At 42.0% G+C, this 22,280-nt stretch overlaps 1 long non-coding RNA gene across 1 annotated transcript; it reads left to right on the top strand.

Annotated features, from left to right (window-relative positions):
• The first annotated feature begins 725 nt into the window (after positions 1–725).
• Positions 726–21,484, top strand: LOC141629616 (uncharacterized). The gene is made up of 4 exons (XR_012537317.1): positions 726–1,023; positions 1,137–1,225; positions 2,554–2,618; positions 21,321–21,484. It is a non-coding gene; the product is annotated as an uncharacterized LOC141629616 (long non-coding RNA).
• Positions 21,485–22,280: the final 796 nt, after the last annotated feature.

Here is a 22,280-nt window from a genome sequence, read left to right as displayed (position 1 = left end):
GAGATACTTGAGAGGGTTCATTCGTGATATGACATGAATTGTGTGGGTCAACATGTAGTGCCTTAACTTCTTGGTGGCCCACACTAATGCTATACATGATTTCTCGATTGGAGAATAATTGGTTTCATATTCCAGGAATTTTTTGCTCAGGTAGTAAATTGCTTTTTCTTGACCATCCTGAACTTGTGCTAACATTGCACCCATTGATGTCTCGGTTACTGTCAAGTATAAGAGAAGTGGTAGTCCAGGTCTTGGAGGGACCAGGATTGGTGGGTTTTCTAAGTATTTTTTTACTTTTTCAAATGCTTGCTGACATTGTTCATCCCATTCAAGGGATGCCCCTTTCTTTAGTTTCTTAAAAATTGGTTCACACACCATGGTAAGCTTGGATATAAAACGACTAATGTATTGTAACTGCCCCAAAAATGCCCGAACTTGCTTCTCTGTTTTTGGTGGTGACATATTTCTAATTGCTTTGATCTTGGATGGATCAGCCTCAATGCCTCTATTACTAACAACATATCCTAAAAGCTTCCCAGAGGTAACCCCGAAAGCACATTTTTGCGGGTTGAGTCGAACATTATATTTTCGGAGTCTCTCAAAGAATTTTTGTAATGCGGTCGTATGACCTTCTCTATCCAATGACTTTACTATCATATCATCTACATAGACCTCGACCTCCTTGTGCATCATATCATGCAATAGTGTTGTAGCGGTCCTTTGGTAAGTGGCTCCCGCATTTTTAAGTCCAAACGGCATAACCGTATAACAATATGTTCCCCATTCAGTGAGGAATGTAGTTTTCTCCATATCTTCCTCGGCCATTTTAATTTGATTATACCCCGCATAACCATCCATAAAAGAAAGTAGAGCGTGACTAGCCGTGTTATCCACTAAAATGTCAATATGTGGTAGCGGAAAATTGTCTTTTGGACTTGCTTTATTAAGGTCCCTATAGTCAACACACATTCTGACCCTTCCGTCTTTTTTAGGTACTGGAACAACGTTTGCCACCCACTCCGGGTAGTTAGCTACTCTTATAAAACCTGCATCTAATTGCTTTTGTATTTCCTCTTTTATTTTTAATGCCCATTCTGATTTCATCCTTCTAAGTCTCTGTTTTATGGGTTTTGCAGTAGGATACAGTGGGATAGTATGCTCAGCAATTTCTCTGTCTATGCCGGGCATATCTTTATAAGACCAGGCAAACACGTCACGATATTCTGTGAGTACTTTAATCAAACTTGCTCGTTCTTCTGAGTTTAGTGACAACCCAATCTTTATTTCTTTCTTATCTTGATCTGTGCCTATGTTTATTAATTCCGTTTCCTCAATTATTGATGTTTTATTTTCCTGATGCGTTAATGCTTTTATTATATCTTTTGGCAACTCATCTTCATCGGAAACTAAACAATCAGAATAAGATATGGGAGAGGTAGGAGAACCAGACAAGTAATTGAAAGTTATTTTATTATCCTTGGAAAGAAGTACATTAAGGAGTAGATCACTAGACTCGGAATTTGAACTTGAATTAGAATTGATAGGGGAACTCCCCGACTCAGCATGAAAAGAAATAGGGTTAAACCCCGACTCATTTAGGACACTAGACCTCATAACACTAGGCTTGATAGAGGAATGGAAGGGTGAAAACCCCTGCTTGCTAGACTCTGACTGACTCTCTGTCTCAGACTCGGGTTCGGACTCAGCTTCCTCAAACATAGGCCCTTCTCCCACACTGATTTTGATACTCTTTCCATTAGTTGTAGTCCACTTCCAGGTTTTACGCCATCCATGCTCCATGTTATTGTTGTAATGAGTTGTGATTAGCTTAGAAGGGTCAAAGTTGTTGTCTTGAAGTGCCATGACAAAATGGTCTGAGTGTTTTATGGGTGCCTGTCCAAAGAGTAAACCAAAGGCATTATTATTTGTTTTTGGAATCCAATCGTTGGTTGGCATTTTTAATGGGAGGGGAAGTGCCTCCTCATAAAAGTGACAGTCCTCAAATATTTCAAATCCGGGAACTTTCTGTTTTGTCTTTTCGACAAAGAATGGTTCTGGAAAGTTAAAATACGGAAAATAATCACCTTCTTTGACAAATTGTCCATTTAATGTGTGTGGATATGCACCTATTGTTTGATTTGTAGGTCTATTGTCTCTCTTAGCAGCTTTTTCCTTCATTCTTTTTGTCAATGCTTCTCTTATTTCTTTCTTGGATGGCTGAAACCCTAAACCAAAGAGGTCGTGTTTGATTCGGTTAAGTGAAGGGTCGGATGCCCTTTTGGGAGTCTTACCAAGTGTTGTCCCATGCATGTAGCCGCTGTTTTTCATTATTAAATTTACAGTAGTATTTGCATAATAGGGGCTAATTTTATTATCAATGGGTTGTGACTCGTCTTCTATGAAAGCGACCTCTTCGCTGAAACCCCATAGGTCTACGTCATCTTCACCATGGTTAACTTGCAATACTGGATTGGGTGTGATTTCAACTCTGGCAGGTGATGCATCTAGAGTAATTACTGATCCTTGAACTATCATTTTGACTTTTTGATGCAGAGATGAAGATATGGCATTAAGCTCATGAAGCCACGGCCTTCCCAGAAGAAGATTATATGAGGCAGGTATGTCGATCACCAGAAACGTGACTTTCTTTTCTATGGGTCCAGTAGTTATATTAGTTGTTAACAGCCCCAATACGTCTCTACGTGTGTTGTCATATGCACGAACAATCCGATTAGTCTTCTTAAAGTCTTTTTCTTCAAAGCCTAAAGCTTGGGCACATTCGAGTGGGCATAGGTTTCCGCCGATCCATTATCAACTAGTGAGAGGGGCACATATTTTTTGTTGCATAGTGTAGTTAGGTGGAGTGCCTTATTATGCTTTATACCCTCTGGGGGTAAATCTTTATCAGAGAACGTGACAACGGGCGCCTCTCTGTCCGTTGTCAAATAACTGGCCAATTCAGTAGGAGTAGTTTCGGATGGGACACTCATACTTGTCAATGCATTTAGAATAGCTTGTCTATGTTCCAGTGAGTTGCATAATAAGTCCCAAACAGTAATGTCAGCTTTTAATTTCTTGAATAACTTAATGAGAGCATCATCTTCCTGTGCATTTTTATTTTCCCCTTCTTTATTTTGCATGGTCAGGGGATGGGCTTGCGTCGGGAGGCTTATAGTGCCTACCCGAGCGAGTCGATGTTGTACATTATTTTGGTCGGGTTCATTATCGGTGTTGTCTTCACTTTCATTGTCGCCCAAATGTCACGGGACTCATGTTCTTCATCACCCCAAATATCATGAGTCGTATCATCATCTTCCCATTCATCTTCCTCATCACTCACCCATAAACCCATAACATCGATATAAACCGAGTCGGGTCGGTATAAATAGAGTCATTAGCTGAAATGGCCAGAACGTCTCCGAGTGGATTTTTATTATTATTTGGCTTTCGGGCTGCTTTGGGTAAAGGGATAGTGCGATTATCAATCAAATTTTGGATAGCATGCCTTAAGGTGAAGCAATAATCCGTATCGTGCCCTTTTCCTCTGTGATATTTGCAATATTCATTTTCTCTCCATTTCGGACTTTTGTTTTTGGATGCGGAGTGGGTCCAATGGGCTTTATATATCCTTCCTTAATTAATCGATCCAAAGTGCTCGTGATGGCTCATACCTAGATCGGTGAATTCCCTCCTTGGTTTTTGTTCCAAGGCATTCACCGTGTCTCCCCCTTTAGAAGTTGAAGCAAAATTTTTCTTGTCTTTGTTAAAGCAACCTTTGGACTGATTTTTGGCAGTGGACTCGACAACATCATCTTCTATTTGTATACCAATCTTGTTTAGTCGAGCAAAGGATTCAATGCCTGCATATCGCAGGTGTGATTTATAAGGTTCCCGTAAATTTTTCACAAAAATATCCACCTGTTCGGCTTCGGGCGGTCTTTCAATCATTTTTGCGGCTTTATTCCTCCACCGAGCTAAGAAATCTGTAAAACCTTCTTTCTCAGTTTGCTTCGTAACTTCTAAATCCCGCCTTGTGATCAATAAGTCCGCATTGCTTTGGAGTATTGTGTCGAAATTTTTTATGTCTTCCCAGTTATTTACACGTGTAGGATCTAGGGAGAAAAACCAACTCCGGGCTACATCTTCTAGAGTGGAAGGAAAAATAGCCGGAAAAACTGATGCATCCACTTCTTTTAAGGCCATTGCTTGTACAAAGCTTCTTATGTGGTGAGTTGGATGCTCGGTACCCTTGAATTTTGGTAGGTCAGCGGTCGTAAATTTAGGAGGTAGTTTGCCTCGCATGTTCGGCATGTTACATTCAACATCGAGTAGGTCAGCATACTTAGTGTTTCTTTTGATAAGTTTCTCCATGTCCTTGAGCTTTTTGGTTAAGTCATCCTCACCACTACCGTCATCCTTGATTTTGTCTTCTATGGATGACAATCGGTCGGTCAAAATGGATAGAGCATTCTTAAGGTCTTTGACTGATTCTTCGAGCGACATGGTGACTGGTGGTTGGGTTACAAGTACGGCTTGCGGTATACTAATTAGTCTCCCTGTACCTTTCTCTCGTCCTCAAGCTGGAGTGACTACTAAGTTTGGGTCTTTTTTACGCCTCCCTATCCTGGATCATGACATCTTAGCTTTAGTGTGGACAAGGCCCTCGGGAACTGCGTCCGCGGGATCCACACCAGGCATAATCGACTCGAGGTTCTTTCGAATCGAATTAAGACCAATTAGAGTCGCCACCAAGTTTTTTGGGAACTTGGAACCGTTCAAGTCAACTTTACACCTTTCATCGAAAAGCATAAAGCCCATCGACTACGAGTGATTAAAGATAAAGACTTGTACCCTATATCACTCGATTTGAATGACTCTCGTAATCCAATGGTATTTAGACGGATCCACAAACCATAGATCTTGAGTAAGGGGTGAGGGTACGTGTTGGGAAGCCCATAAGGACACCCAACCCCGCCCGTCGATAACGGCCTCTACTAAGTCAAGTGTCGGATTTCAAACAAGGTCATAGCTACTACAATATATGAAATGCAAACGTTGTTTTAACCCTATCATGTGACAACAATTTCTATGTCGTTTTAGATGCAACTAAACTAACTTTGTCAAAGTTGTAATTTAGCATGTGGGTTGATTGATCTAACAACATACAAAATAAAGCAAACAAGGCTTAAGGGGGAATGGGGGAGCCGTTGGGATCTACCTATTACAAACCAGGCATTTCATGCCGACACAACGATAAATAAATTACAACTCGATCTAATTACAATTGCTACATACAACTCAAAACACGACACAAAACACACGGCCATTGGGCCTTGAAAACCGTGCACATGAGGGTGGCCCACGGCTCACATGACCCACGGTCCTTGGGTCACTCCTCGTAATGCGTGCTCGCGCTTAATCTCATCGAATTAGACATAAGGCTACGCACCAAAGCATGCATTAGCATAAACCGGGCCATGTTGCTTTAGACAACATGCGGTTTACTACGCTTCTACAAACATTGGGGAACAACCGTCTAACCAAACAAGACTAAGGTTTTTAGAAATCATTTGACTCGATAAAAGAAAACAAACTTGAAAGATTACAACTCGATAAACCAACTATGAATTACAAGCTACAAAACAAACAAAGAACAAATGATAAACAAGGAACGGAAAACGAAACGAGAAAGGCAAGACACACGGCCAACTCACGGCCCAAACCAACGGCCACCCTCACGGCCAAGACAAGGTCAACCTAGTTCCTAAGTTAGATTCATTGGTTAGATCGAATGATTGCGAAAAGAGATAGGAAACAAGTTAGAAAACGAGTTAAAAAACGATGTTGATTGATTGTCGCATGAGGGTGCATTCTACACGGCCTAAAGGGTCTAATTAGGTCAAATTCGCTAATTAATTTAACTCATCGAGTGTCAATAAGAAGGTGCTAATCACGCACTCTTATACTAGCGAGAAATTAGGTGAAAGAGAGAGATGCATTCAATTATTTACAGAATCGTCGATTGATTTTATAACATACGTCGAAGCCACCTATCGTGTCTAATTAGGTTATTAAATTAAATTAATGTTATCTAAATATGTCATAGGTTAACAATCAGAGGTTAAACTAACATACAACGGGCCCTAGGGTCTGTCGATTTGGCCGAAACAAAAGGGGTCGAAAACGAAGAACAAAGTTAGATAATTGCTTTATTTATGCCCTACTTTGAACACGAGGATATGTAAATGAGACGGGGGTGTACGACCGACAGATGTAGCGGTTTCTTTTCCCATCTCAAGTCAACGCGGGTGTTCATAGTGGTACTTTAACTCATACTCGGACTAACTAGTTTCATAGTTAATTTAAAACAATCGATAAACAAGCGAAAAAACAAACAAAAAAAGACAATAAAAAAGGCATAAAAAAACGAAATAAAAAAAGGAGAGAAAAGGGGATTTGATGCACCCTCAACCTACATGTATCGTTGACACCGTCTTGGGTCATAATCGATGGTAGATTTTATCTCGAGAGGCCGTCGTCGACGAAGAACAAAGCAAACACGGGTTTTGGAAAGTTTCTGGACAGCGATTTTAAAACAGTGATATCTCCCTCGTTTCACGACGAAAATTCGATTCGAAAGATGTTTTGGAAACTAGAAAGAGAGGAGAACAAGGATCTTAAAGCAACCCCTGCTCGATTTGGGTTAATGGGCACGAAAAACGAGCACAAACAGAACTGGACAGACAAGAGTAAACCGCGAAAACAGAGTGTTATTTCACTCTGTTTTTCGAGGGATCTCGTGTACTCTCAAGGGCAATTTGGCTCGTAAATCTTTGTCTTAAGTGTATATGGATGTTATGTGGTTAATTAGGAACAAGAAACTCGAGTTTTTATGGAGGTTTGATGGAGGAACGAACGGGTTTTCGAAGAGGACACACAAACAGTTTCAGTTTGTGTGTCGGTTTTGTTTAGGGTTTTTGGAGGATGTTTAGGGTTTGTTTCTGAGGTTTAAAGCTTGTATGTGATGCTTGGATGTATGGAGAACTTAGAGGAATGAATGTATGGTGAAGGGGTGGTATTTATAGGGAGTTAAAGTAGGTTAAAAGAGAGGAGGAGGCAGTCGGGCTCAATCCCGTATGGCTGCTGTCCATCGGTTTTTGTGAGGGTTTGAGGGGGGTTTTCTTGGTGATTAAGCTAGGATAATATGGGTAGGATACTAGGGTATGGGTTAGGGTTAATGGGTACGGGTCTTGGTAGTGTTTGGAGCGGGTTTGGGCTCGAGAATTGTCTCGCAAAAACAGGGGGCTAGGTTTATGCGTGGGCTGCTTGTGAGGGGTTTGGGACGAGAATTTGGGCTGTTTGTGAGGGGGTTCGAACATGGGTTGAGGGGTATTGGTCTAGGTGGGTTAATGTACTCGAGATTCGTGCCAATTCGCAAAGGAAACGGGCTTAAAAACCGAGCCAAAATCGAGCTCAAAAACAAGTGTTCAAAACGAGTTTTCTTCGCTTTTCAAATCGATTTTTCAAATCAATTAATAAATTGAAATAAATGACTTTTCAAATCAAATATACTCATAAAATGATTTTTCAAATCAAATATTTATTTTATTTTCAATAAAATAAACTTAAGAAAATAAATTCAAAATAAAGCTTTAATTTAAATATCATTTAAACTAAATAAAAAATGAATTCACTTAAAAAACATATTAATTTTAAATATCATTTAAAATAACAAAATGAACTCACTAAAAACATTAAAATAAATATCATTTAAATTAACAGAATGAATTCACTAAAAAAACATTAATTTAAATATCATTTAAATTAATAAAATACTTTATCGACGACGCCCATTCTACCTCGTAAAACGAGCTCCAAATAATGACAATGACAACTAAAGAATACATGTGTCCTATCATCATCGGGTGTTTGTCGGGTTCTCTATAAATTCCAATATCGACGGATACGGGTATCTCTGAGAGTCCCCACTTTGACCGAGGCTTGGACAAGGCGAAAGTCAAAGTATACCCCAGGTCCCTTTCGACCTGAGGATTCTGCGGGTCGTTTATAGTCCATTAGACTTGCGTATATAAGCTCGCCAGCCATAAGAAGAGATCGTACCTGAAACTTCGTCGGGGATTAACTCTTCCTTCTGTTGCGTCGAATTATCTTCGTTGGTCATCGACCCATAAGTTGCATAAATGGTGGATTGAGCCTTATCCTTAGGCGCCTACGTATCCGTTTCTGACGGAATCAAACCCGCGTCGTAGTTCGGACACTCACGACACATGCCCAAAGTTTATCATCTTTCGGGCGTATGTCCAAAATTCATCATCTGCTGACATTTGCCCAAAATTTATCATCTGCTGGCGCTTGTCCGAATGGGACGGGACTTTCCAAGGAGGTTGCCGCCGCTTTCATCATTTGCTTTCAGCTACGGAATTCTTCCATTTCATACTCTTGTATTGAATTGAATTCTTGGTGGATATCATCCTCTACATCTTGATAATGGTCTCTCGAAGCCAACGGCCAGAGCCCCGATTCTAATGGCTCTAAAGTCGAAGACTTTAGAGCCCCGATTGAAGCATATCCTGCTATATTTGAAACACAAAAACGCACTAGCAATAATCATCACATGAGCACATTTGGATCATCGATCTTGAAATTGGATCATTTTGAAGTACTGGGTCATCGACCCGAAAGTTGAATTTGATAATTTTGAATAATTGGGCCATCGACCCGAAAATTGAATTTGAAAATTTTGAGTGATTGGGTCATCGACCCGAAAATTGAATTTGAAAGACTGGGTCATCGAGTTTTTTGAAATTTTGAAAGTTTTTGAAATTTTGAAAGTTTTTGAAATTTTGAAAGTTTTTGAAATCGAACCTTGATTGGTGAGCATGAAATGTGACTCAGACACTCTGTATGACTTGTAAACAACGTGGGCGTAGCCCGCTACCGCAAAACAAAAAAGAAAATAAAACCGTAAGTGTGCACGGGCTTTAATTCAAAAATGGACTTGTCGAGGGTAGAAATGTAAATCGGCCGTTCTGGCGCCAAAAGATGGCAAATGGGAATCACAAGGTCGTCGAACTTGGGACGGAGATATCGTATGGCATAGGCGTGCTCCCGAGGGCACATGGGAATCAAGATCACTTGGCATTGACAAGGTGGATTAAACTCACAGAGGAACAACGTTGGCTTCGCCCAGACGCTAAACACAGGTTAATTATGAGAACACTTAGACATCACACATCACTCTTGTTTGGGAACATTCTGTCACTCTTCTCCTCGCCTCCTTTCTTTTCAGCGAGTATTCATCATTTCTTGCCACCGCCTTCTTTCTTTTCAGCGGGCTTTTAATATTTTTCTTCCACGCCTTCTTTCTTTTCAGCGGGTTTTTCATATTTTATGTTCCCAACACAAACCTACATCTGTATGACTCGGCATCTTTGCCTAAACCGTTAGATAAAGCTCATTCCGAGACTTGACACTACTCATCTGAACCTATATCCTCATCCTAGCCTACGTCGAGTGCTAAGACTGAGAAGACTCCTAAGGCTGACTCACAGGCGACAGGTGTGTGGAAACGGTTGGGTTCAAAGGCACACTCGGGCTCAGCCTTAGAAGGGAGGCTTGGTCCTCGCTTGAGTGTAAAAGATAGGCTGGGCCCTCGGGAGGAAATGACGATCCCTCCTAAGAAGCGCGCTAGACAGAACACAACTACCCCTCCTCCACAGGAGCCTCGATCACGTGACCCAAAAGGCAAAGGGAAAAAAGAAGATGCAGGAGCCTTCGACTCCAATCTATTATTTAATACTACTACTTATTATTTGTTGCTAGTTGTTTTCTTTTTTTTTCTTTTGAAGGATGTAATGGGCATCGCCCGATCTTTAAAAGGAATTACTATCTATTAAGAGTTCCAGTTTCTGCATAAAATTTCATTTTATTCAAGGAAGGGTCGGTTGTACTCTTTTAAAGAGCTGCCTACGTATCTGTTATCAACAGAATCAAACCGAGCTCGTAGTTCCACAAAACAAATGCGCTACAATCATCGATTTATAACGCACAAGAAGCAGCGAAGCAAAAGTGCCGCGGCCTAGACTCGCTCACGAGCACTGCAATTCAAAATTTTTATTTTACGACATTGAGAATGAGTTCTACGGATAGTATTTCTTGATTGATCCAAATTCGTCGGATTCGCAAAATCATTTCCATCTAGATGTCGTCGATTGCGCCTCCCGATAATATTTTCTTTACTGTAAGGACCGCCCAATTCGGCTTGAATTTTCCCCTCGGGTCGATTGGTAATAAAGCGCGCACAGACTTTAGGACCAAATCCCCATCTTTTATTCCTCGAGGTTTCACCTTCTTGTTAAATGCCCTTTGTATCCTTTTTTCGATAGAGTTGAACATGATGTAGTGCATTTAACCGTCGCTCGTCGAGCATGACCAAGGAATCATACATGGCTTGCAGCCATCCTTCAGAGGACTCGACTTTCTAACAGGATCCTTAGAGAAGGTACCTCTAATTCGATAGGCTGAACTGCTTCCATCCCATATGTTAAATAGAACGGAGTTACTCCAGTGGTTGTGCGAATAGACGTTACGCACCCCATAGTGCGAACGGTATCTTTCCGGCCACTCGCGATAATTGTCGGTCATCTTTCCGAGAATCACAGTGATTGTCTTGTTGGCGGCTTCCACTGCACCATTTGTTTGGGGTCGGTACGGTGACGACTTGTGGTGTTTGATTTTATACTTTTCAAGTATTACGTTAGTTTCACTGGAAGTGAGTGCCATGGTCGCTAATGAGCTCATGTGGCACCCCGTATCTGCAAATGATTTCATTCTGAATGAACTTTGCTACTTGCTTTGCTTGTAGAACTTTGTATGATTTCAGTTCTACCCACTTCGTGAAGTAATCGATGGCGACTAACATGAAGCAATGCCCACCTGTTCCGGATGGGTTGACCTTTCCGATAATGTCGATTCCCCATGTTGAGAAAGGCCATGGTGATGTCAAAGTATATAATGATGATGGTGGCACATGCTTTGTATATTTGCGAAGATCGGCAATTATGGCGTGTTTGACATATTGGCGACAATCTGTCTCCATCGTGGTCCAATAATACCCTAATCTCATGATTTTACGAACCAAAGATATGGGCATTCATGTGTGGGCCACATTCTCCGTCATGGACTTCTTCCATGACTCTTTTTTGATTGGTGAGTCTATGCATCGCGAGAAGGACATTTTGCGCGGTCTTCTTGTATAATTGTTCGTCATTAGTTCTAACGAACTGAGCGGCTAGCATTCGAATAGCGCGCTTTCCGCGATTATCCATGTCGGTGGATACTCTCCCGATTCTTTAAACTTCGAGAATAGCATGATACCGGGGTTCGGCCTCGGTTTCTTCGTGTCTCCGATTACATTAACATAAGCGGTGATGATCTTCGTTCGACACATATCGGCATAGTATCCATATGATCGGGTATGTTGATTAGAGCGACTAGCTTTGATAGTGCATCCCAAACCTGGTTTTCATCTCTGGGGAGGTGCACGTACTTGACATCGGCGAACAACTTTTCTAGTTCTTCGATTTTTGCTTGGTACGGAGCCAAGCTATCACTTCGGGTTTTCCACGTCCCGGCCACTTGATTGATCACTAATGACGAGTCCCCATGTACTACAAGCTTTTTGATACCTAACTCGAGAGCACTGTGCAAACCGAGTAGGCATGCTTCATATTTAGCCGCGTTATTAGTGACGTTAAAGTCCAACTTGATCGAAATAGGAACAAGTTCACCTTCTGGCGAAATGAGTAGAACTCCTATCCCGTATCCCCTATAGTTCGATGCTCCATCGAAATAGAGGTCCCACGTATCATTGTCTATGTGAACGATATCTTCGTCGGGAAACGACCATGTATCCACAACCTCAGTTTCTTCTATCGGGTTATCCGCCGGGAAGTCTCGCAACCGCCCCTTCCCTTTATCACTTTTAGCGGTACATATTTGGTCGAACTCGAAAGCATCAAAGTCCATCTTGACACCTGCCGTTCGTAATCGGTTTTTCAAACAAGTATTTGATCGGGTCCATCTTCGAGTGGATGCGGACACTATGACCGAGCATGTAGTGCCGTAACTTCTTCGTCGCCCATACTAAAGCCAAACATGTCTTTTCGAGTTGAGTATACTTGATTTCATACTCCAAGAACTTTTTACTAATGTAGTAAATTGCTCTTTCCTCTTTATCGATTGTCTGCACAAAGATTGCCCCCATTGCAAAAGATCCGTGATCGTAAGATACAACAAAAGTGGTAACCCGGCCGTTGGTGGGCTGAGCACGGGAGGGGAAGATAGTATTTCTTTGATCTTATCGAACGCACTTGACAAAGTGATCATCCCATACGACGTGTTCCCGACCTTCAATTTCTTGAAAATTGGTTCGCATATCATAGTTAGCCTTGCCACGAACCGACTTATATATTGGATTCTTCCCAGGAAACCTCGAATTTCCTTCTCGGTTTTCGGGTGAGGCATTTCCATTATAGCCTTTATTTTTGATGGGTCCACCTCGATGCCACGGTGGCTAACGATGTGACCCAACAGTTTGCCGGATGTGACTCGAATGCGCATTTTGTGGATTCAACCTCATGTTGTACTTGCGATAGCTCGTCAAGAATTTGCGTAACGTACCAAGGTGGCCATCACGCTCCTTTGACTTGACAATCATGTCGTCGACATAAACCTCGACTTCCTTGTGCATTAAATCGTGTAACAATGTTGTCGCGGTCCTCTGGTATGTAGCCCCTGCGTTTATCAACCCAAAAGGCATTACTGTGTAGCAATAGGTTCCCCATTGCGTTCTGAACGCAGTCTTATGCATATCTTCTACCGCCATCTTGATCTGATTATAACCGGCGTATCCATCCATGAAGGACAGTAACGCGTGCTTTGCCGTGTTGTCAACCAGGATGTCGATGTGAGGTAACGGGAAATCGTCCTTCGGACTTGCCTTGTTTAGATCCCGGAAGTCCACACAAACCCGAACTTTACCATCTTTCTTAGGCACTGGAACGACGTTAGCCACCCGGTCGAGTATTCGACACCTTGATGAACCCACTTTGAGTTGCTTGTCGATTTCTTCCTTGACTTTCAAAGACCAATCTGTATGCATTTTGCGTAGTTTCGCTTGACGCTTATATCCCGGCTTGATTGGGATCCGTGCTCGCAATTTCCCTATCAATGCCTGGCATGTCTTTGTAGGACCATGCAAAAACATCTTTGAACTCATGCAACAAATCAATGAACCCCTGTCTTTCGGTGGGACTTAAAGTAGTTCCTATTTTAAGCTCCTGTGGTTCTAAGGTTGTACCCACATTGATGGTTTCGGTATCTTCGATGATCGAAGTTTTCTGTTCGTACTCTTCCAATCCTTTTATCAGCTGCAGAGGTGGTTCCACTTCTTCTTCTCCTTCTTCTCCGACCAACTGTTCATCCTCGACCTCAGTCTCAATGTCATTATTAAAACAATCATTTTCAAAGTTTGAATTGCAATGTAAGTAAGACAAGTCGTAAGCAAACTGGTTCATATTATTATTGATTTGAAATCGCGCGAAATGCGCTAACATTTGAGCCAACTGATCAGAACTCAGTGGCGAGATAGGGGTATTCGGGACAGGCCCCGGAATACCACCATTAGGAAAAGGTGCATAGGAAGGGAAAGCTAGGGGAGGGGTATTTTCAACACCTGACTCCTTAGACTCAATCTTAGGACCTAACTCAGACTCAGACTCAGACTCCGACTCAGAATCGGTAACATCATCTGGCTTGAACATCTCTCCTTCTCCCGTTGTCAACTTGAAAAGAAGTCCTTTGTTGTCAGTCCACTTGATTGTTTTCCGCCATCCCGTGTTGGTCCTAAGAGGATCCACATCGGTGATGAGGGTAGATGGGTCGAACCGCTCGCTTCTCAGGATCATGCTTACCAAATCTTCGTTCGGTATTGGTGATTTCTTCTCTTCACCGAAAAGGAGACCCATGGCGTTCTCGTCATTCATTGGATCCGGTTTGGTTTCTATTGGCATCACGGTCAGAATGTCTTCGGGGATGTAGTAGCAATCTTGGAATACTTCGATTCCTGAGACCATGAGGTTCTTCTTTGGGTCAAAGATAGGTTCGGGGAAGTCCATGCAAGGGAGTTCTTCCCCAGCTTTCACGAAGTGACCATTGAGAGTTAGGTGATACGGTCCCATTTTAATATCTCGATCTTCGATCGTTCTTCCCCTCTTTTCCCGTAGATCTTTCTCAGTGGGCTCATATCCAAGCCCGAAGGTTACTCCTTTGGCTACGGGTGGTTTCAACTTGAAAGCCTCCTCCTTTCTAGGATATAAAGAGAAACCGAAGTACTTCCCATTTCTGAGAATCACCTCGCAGACATGACTTCCCGTATATAGATCCATATTTTCTGCTTCGGAGTTCAGCTCGATCATGTTGACAATCTCGAAACCACATGCGTCATTGGAAGTTTCGACCCTTACTTCAGAAGTAATGTCTCCTCCTGCCACAGTAATTGGCGTGGCGTCAATGGTGACGGTCTTGCCATTGAGTGGGACCTTGATTTTTCGATGCAGCGTTGATGTTACGGCCCTTGTAGCGTGGATCCAAGGTCTCCCCAACAATAAGTTGAAGGATGAGCAGATGTCAATTACTTGGCAATTTATTTTCTTTTCCACTTGCCCAGTCTGTACTACTAGATCGACAAGTCCACTCACTCGACGCACAATGCCATCGAATGCCCGGACCGTATGCGTGTAGTGGGGATGAAGTCATTCTTCTCCAAGCCCGAATATGCGCCGTTTCGGAGGGAGTACGTTGACGGCCGATCCGTCGTCAACCAAGGTCATAGGGATGTGTTTGTTGAGACACACGGTAGCAATATAGAGGGCCAGGTTATGTCGAGGCCCGAACGGTGGCAGATCTTCATCGGAGAATGTCACACCGTTGGTAATCTGAGGCCGATTCTGGGCGATGTGGGTGACCATATCCGCAGGAGTAGTATTGGACGACACGGTCATGTTCATCAAAGCTTGCAACAAAGCTTGACGATGCTCGAAAGAGCTCAAGATAAGTTGCCAGATAGATACGTCGGCCTTAGTCTTTTGGAGTTGCTTGATGAGGGAAGCCTCGGAGGTCGACCCTTCACCAAGAACTTCGACCACTGCCGGATCCTTTTGAGGTGCCTTACTCGGGATATCCTTAGCTTTCTCCACACGATATGGGCGCCCGGATCTAGTCAAATGATTTGACTCTAGGGCATCTTGCCTCACCTTTAAGATTTCTTCTTGGGTGTGAGGAATTGTCGCACCTTTGACGAGGTAAACATCATCCTCGTCATCAGCCCAAACGCCATTGATTTCATTGCCGCTTCGGAGTATGTAAGGAGTACAATCGACAATAAAATCCCCGAATGTGATCTCGTTTCTCGAGCTTGGTAGGAATTCGGAGCAATCCACGAATATTCTTCCGACGAAAACCCCTTTTAGACGACATGGGCGAATCAAGTGAGAGTAATCGACACTATCTTCGGTAGAGACAAAGTTAGTGTGGTCGCCAAATGGATTGGTGACGTTGTTGGGCTTTATGGCTGGGATTGGGAGCGTTCCGTTCTCAATCATATCTTGAATTTCGTGCTTTAGTCTAAAGCACCTTTCAGTATCGTGTCCCTTCCCTTGATGAAAGGCACAGTAGGCATTCGGTTTATACCATTTGCCTTGTTGATCAGCAGGAGGGTCCGGAGTTGGACCAATGGGCTTCAATTTTCCTTGGGCCATGAGCCTTTGGAGAGCATAGGCGTAAGTGCACCCGATATCGGTGAATACCCTCGGAGCTTGGCGCGGCGGCCTTTTTGACTGTCCATCTAAGAGATTGACAGTTTCAACAAAGTGGGCCGCTGCGGGTGCTTTTGCTTTAGATGACGAAGCCCCTTGGTATCCCTTTGGCTTCGGCCAAAGAATTCGGACATCGTCCTCTACCTTTATCCCGATCCTTATCAATTCTTTGAAAGAACCAAAATTTTGGTATTTCAGAGCATTACGGTAAACAGGTCGTAAATTCTTCACGAACTTATCTACCATTTCAACTTCATCCGGCTTCTTAGCCAACTTCACGCTTTCAGCGCGCCATCTTGCGAGGAATTCAGTAAAGCCCTCTTTCTCCTTTTGCGTCATAACCTCCAAAGTTCTTATGTTGGTTTGAATCTCGACATTGTCAAGATAGTGCTTACGTAACTCCACCGTAAGATCTTCGAAAGTGGGGAAGTTCTTAAGGTCAAGATTGTAGAACCACGCCTTCGGGTGTTCTCCCAGAGATTGGGTAAAAATTTCAGAGAGCATATCAGCAGGTACTCCCTTCAGTGCTAAGTACCCTTTATAGGCCTTAACATGGTGGACCGGATCTTCAGTGCCCTTGAACTTTGGGATGTCAGTGAGTACCATGTTCGTGGGCAACTTATCCTGAACTGGGGCATAGGCCCTAGCATTCTCATAGTGGATATTCTTCCCTTGGGAGAGCTTCAAACGGTCCTCGATGAACTTGAACCGTTTCTCCAAATCAGTCAGAGGTGGAGTAGATGAAGAGGAATCTTCAACCAACTTAGACTCGATCACATCCATTCGGGTCATCATGAGGTTCACGGCCTCCGTGAGCTTGTTGATAGCATCTTCCATTGCTTGACGTCGGGTTTTGGGCGGCCTTTCTACAAGAAAACCCCGTAGTGAGTCAATATTTAAAGTAAGAGCCCCTGCACACTTAAGGACACGACCCTAACTTGACTTGAACAAAGACTCGACTTGAGATTGACTAACCAAAGGTTCAACTCACGGTTTGATTTAGACATCGGTTCATTTTAGACTCGACAAAACGACATGACTCAAACTGTCATAACTCGATTCTAAACTGGACTCGGTGTGACTAAACCCGTGATTGGGCTAACATAGCCCAGGGTTCGAGTGAAACGTCCATAAGGCCTAGCTTGGACGTTTTTTTTTTATGGACTATTCTAGACCAAAAGGTCGACCAACATGACTCAAAGCCCAAGAGGTGAGTTTGGGTGACCCAACAAGGTCGTGTTCTAGACTCTTGAAACAAACCCGGCCTAACACGGCCATGACCCGGACACGACTCGACGCATTTCATGCTTGGTTGAGGTTCGAGAAACATTTTGGATTGATTTTGAAAACGAATGATCGATTTGAAAAAAAGAGATTTGAAATGGGCAGCATGCCGGCTATAAAAGCTTGTTTTGGGCCGAAATTCTAGTCCTATTTGGGCAGCATTCCGCGTTTTGAAAATCATGCTAGGTTTGAAAGTAAGTTGTTCAAAAGTTCGGTTTTGAAAAGGACTTGGAATTTTCGAAAAAAGGACTCGGGAAAACACATTGCACATTGTCATTCTCATGTTATAGGGATGTATGCTCCTAGACATCTCTAAGTCTCGGCAAGTCTTCTATAAGGAGGTCTATGCCCTCCATCCTTTTGCGGTCTAATAGAGCGAGGTGTCTTAAGGTAAAGTACCTAGAAGATCGTCCCCACCCTCAAGAACCACGCGAGGTGGAGTGGAAGCGAGCAATGTGCAGCTTCCTGGCATAGTGGGACGTCGCCCCCCACGCATCACGAAGAAACGCTGGGACGGCCCGGGAAAGTCCTTAAGGGTTTATGCATGAATCGTAGCACTATGAGTAATGTTTTACTTTCCAACACTTTCTTTTCAAGTTTCACCTCGGAGGAAAAGACCCTAGAAACACAGTGTAACTAGTCCTCTTTTCCCAATGAGTCGCCAAATCGTGGACAAGGCCCTCGGAAGGCTGCGTCGCGGGATCCACACCAGGCATAATCGACTCGAGGTTCTTTCGAATCGAATTAAGACCAATTAGAGTCGCCACCAAGTTTTTTGGGAACTTGGAACCGTTCAAGTCAACTTTACACCTTTCATCGAAAAGCATAAAGCCCATCGACTACGAGTGATTAAAGATAAAGACTTGTACCCTATATCACTCGATTTGAATGACTCTCGTAATCCAATGGTATTTAGACGGATCCACAAACCATAGATCTTGAGTAAGGGGTGAGGGTACGTGTTGGGAAGCCCATAAGGACACCCAACCCCGCCCGTCGATAACGGCCTCTACTAAGTCAAGTGTCGGATTTCAAACAAGGTCATAGCTACTACAATATATGAAATGCAAACGTTGTTTTAACCCTATCATGTGACAACAATTTCTATGTCGTTTTAGATGCAACTAAACTAACTTTGTCAAAGTTGTAATTTAGCATGTGGGTTGATTGATCTAACAACATACAAAATAAAGCAAACAAGGCTTAAGGGGGAATGGGGGAGCCGTTGGGATCTACCTATTACAAACCAGGCATTTCATGCCGACACAACGATAAATAAATTACAACTCGATCTAATTACAATTGCTACATACAACTCAAAACACGACACAAAACACACGGCCATTGGGCCTTGAAAACCGTGCACATGAGGGTGGCCCACGGCTCACATGACCCACGGTCCTTGGGTCACTCCTCGTAATGCGTGCTCGCGCTTAATCTCATCGAATTAGACATAAGGCTACGCACCAAAGCATGCATTAGCATAAACCGAGCCATGTTGCTTTAGACAACATGCGGTTTACTACGCTTCTACAAACATTGGGGAACAACCGTCTAACCAAACAAGACTAAGGTTTTTAGAAATCATTTGACTCGATAAAAGAAAACAAACTTGAAAGATTACAACTCGATAAACCAACTATGAATTACAAGCTACAAAACAAACAAAGAACAAATGATAAACAAGGAACGGAAAACGAAACGAGAAAGGCAAGACACACGGCCAACTCACGGCCCAAACCAACGGCCACCCTCACGGCCAAGACAAGGTCAACCTAGTTCCTAAGTTAGATTCATTGGTTAGATCGAATGATTGCGAAAAGGGATAGGAAACAAGTTAGAAAACGAGTTAAAAAACGATGTTGATTGATTGTCGCATGAGGGTGCATTCTACACGGCCTAAAGGGTCTAATTAGGTCAAATTCGCTAATTAATTTAACTCATCGAGTGTCAATAAGAAGGTGCTAATCACGCACTCTTATACTAGCGAGAAATTAGGTGAAAGAGAGAGATGCATTCAATTATTTACAGAATCGTCGATTGATTTTATAACTTACGTCGAAGCCACCTATCGTGTCTAATTAGGTTATTAAATTAAATTAATGTTATCTAAATATGTCATAGGTTAAAAATCAGAGGTTAAACTAACATACAACGGGCCCTAGGGTCTGTCGATTTGGCCGAAACAAAAGGGGTCGAAAACGAAGAACAAAGTTAGATAATTGCTTTATTTATGCCCTACTTTGAACACGAGGATATGTAAATGAGACGGGGGTGTACGACCGACAGATGTAGCGGTTTCTTTTCCCATCTCAAGTCAACGCGGGTGTTCATAGTGGTACTTTAACTCATACTCGGACTAACTAGTTTCATAGTTAATTTAAAACAATCGATAAACAAGCGAAAAAAACAAACAAAAAAAGACAATAAAAAAGGCATAAAAAAACGAAATAAAAAAAGGAGAGAAAAGGGGATTTGATGCACCCTCAACCTACATGTATCGTTGACACCGTCTTGGGTCGTAATCGATGGTAGATTTTATCTCGAGAGGCCGTCGTCGACGAAGAACAAAGCAAACACGGGTTTTGGAAAGTTTCTGGACAGCGATTTTAAAACAGTGATATCTCCCTCGTTTCACGACGAAAATTCGATTCGAAAGATGTTTTGGAAACTAGAAAAAGAGGAGAACAAGGATCTTAAAGCAACCCCTGCTCGATTTAGGTTAATGGGCACGAAAAACGAGCACAAACAGAACTGGACAGACAAGAGTAAACCGCGAAAACAGAGTGTTATTTCACTCTGTTTTTCGAGGGATCTCGTGTACTCTCAAGGGCAATTTGGCTCGTAAATCTTTGTCTAAAGTGTATATGGATGTTATGTGGTTAATTAGGAACAAGAAACTCGAGTTTTTATGGAGGTTTGATGGAGGAACGAACGGGTTTTCGAAGAGGACACACAAACAGTTTCAGTTTGTGTGTCGGTTTTGTTTAGGGTTTTTGGAGGATGTTTAGGGTTTGTTTATGAGGTTTAAAGCTTGTATGTGATGCTTGGATGTATGGAGAACTTAGAGGAATGAATGTATGGTGAAGGGGTGGTATTTATAGGGAGTTAAAGTAGGTTAAAAGAGAGGAGGAGGCAGTCGGGCTCAATCCCGTATGGCTGCTGTCCATCGGTTTTTGTGAGGGTTTGAGGGGGGTTTTCTTGGTGATTAAGCTAGGATAATATGGGTAGGATACTAGGGTATGGGTTAGGGTTAATGGGTACGGGTCTTGGTAGTGTTTGGAGCGGGTTTGGGCTCGAGAATTGTCTCGCAAAAACAGGGGGCTAGGTTTATGCGTGGGCTGCTTGTGAGGGGTTTGGGACGAGAATTTGGGCTGTTTGTGAGGGGGTTCGAACATGGGTTGAGGGGTATTGGTCTAGGTGGGTTAATGTACTCGAGATTCGTGCCAATTCGCAAAGGAAACGGGCTTAAAAACCGAGCCAAAATCGAGCTCAAAAACAAGTGTTCAAAACGAGTTTTCTTCGCTTTTCAAATCGATTTTTCAAATCAATTAATAAATTGAAATAAATGACTTTTCAAATCAAATATACTCATAAAATGATTTTTCAAATCAAATATTTATTTTATTTTCAATAAAATAAACTTAAGAAAATAAATTCAAAATAAAGCTTTAATTTAAATATCATTTAAACTAAATAAAAAATGAATTCACTTAAAAAACATATTAATTTTAAATATCATTTAAAATAACAAAATGAACTCACTAAAAACATTAAAATAAATATCATTTAAATTAACAGAATGAATTCACTAAAAAAACATTAATTTAAATATCATTTAAATTAATAAAATACTTTATCGACGACGCCCATTCTACCTCGTAAAACGAGCTCCAAATAATGACAATGACAACTAAAGAATACATGTGTCCTATCATCATCGGGTGTTTGTCGGGTTCTCTATAAATTCCAATATCGACGGATACGGGTATCTACATTTAGAAAAGGATTTTATTTCTTTTATAACAGGACTAGAATGGAGTATGTGAATGCACATGTACAACTGCTTATAATGAAGACTTAATTACTGTATGAGATCTGAATGCAAATGTCTAATAATATCCCTTTTTTGTTATGCAGAGAATGGTGCTATGTGCAAATGCTGACAGGAAATCTTACCACTGCCTAGATACGAGTCTTAAAGTATATACTCTATACGTGGCAAATAACGAACCACCTATAAGTCTATAAATCATGTTCAGTAATCCTTGAATAAACTAAGTGATGCATACAAGATGTAACGAAGGTATAATTGAAGTTGATTTTTTCTTTCTCATTTGGACTCGCATCTTGGCGAATAGACGAAAGGACCGACTCGGACATGATAATGCTAAATGCAATGGTTTATGGATTAATGTTCACATAAGACTGAAGTGATGAGTACTATTTTTTTTTTTTATGTGTGATCGACGGACGAGCGAACTCTGATCGACTCAGGTTTTTTTTTTTTTTTTTTTTTTTTTTCTTTTGTGCAGGACCGATGGACAGACTGACGAACTACGCACTGACGGACTGAGAACGAAACTGACGGACGTAATTGCAAATGCATGCTTAGGCTAATTTATGGCTGTATGTGAGTGGACAAAGCATACTAGCTATCTCTGTTAACACAAGTCTAACACGTCTTGAACAAATTCTATTTATCATATATATATATATATATATTTTTTTTTTTTGGGTTAATTTATTACGAGTAAGATCATGTCAATAATTATCAACAAACAGGACACATAATATAGCCTAACAAAGGTTCTACGGGATCTATGGTTAGGTTTGTGGGTAGGAAATTGGGTACTCACAACATTAAAATACCCGAGGGTATCTCTCGCTTTTGTGCTCCCCCAGTCATATGGACCAGACGAGTTGCCAAAACGCGACGTCATGAGGTGGAAAATATGTGTAAGGCCTAGTCGGTCGAATGGACCTTCTAAGTATACAACATACTTTACCGAGGGTGAATAGGGTAGCTTAAATGGCGTAATATTGACTGACGGGGAGCCTACGCCTTTTTTGTCTCAGAATAACATACAAAAAAAAAAA

Source organism: Silene latifolia, chromosome Y, assembly GCF_048544455.1.
Source record: "Silene latifolia isolate original U9 population chromosome Y, ASM4854445v1, whole genome shotgun sequence".
In the NCBI taxonomy this organism is placed as follows: domain Eukaryota; kingdom Viridiplantae; phylum Streptophyta; class Magnoliopsida; order Caryophyllales; family Caryophyllaceae; genus Silene; species Silene latifolia.
The sequence above is the reverse complement of the archived record's forward strand: the minus strand, read 5'-3'. Positions and strand labels throughout refer to the sequence as shown.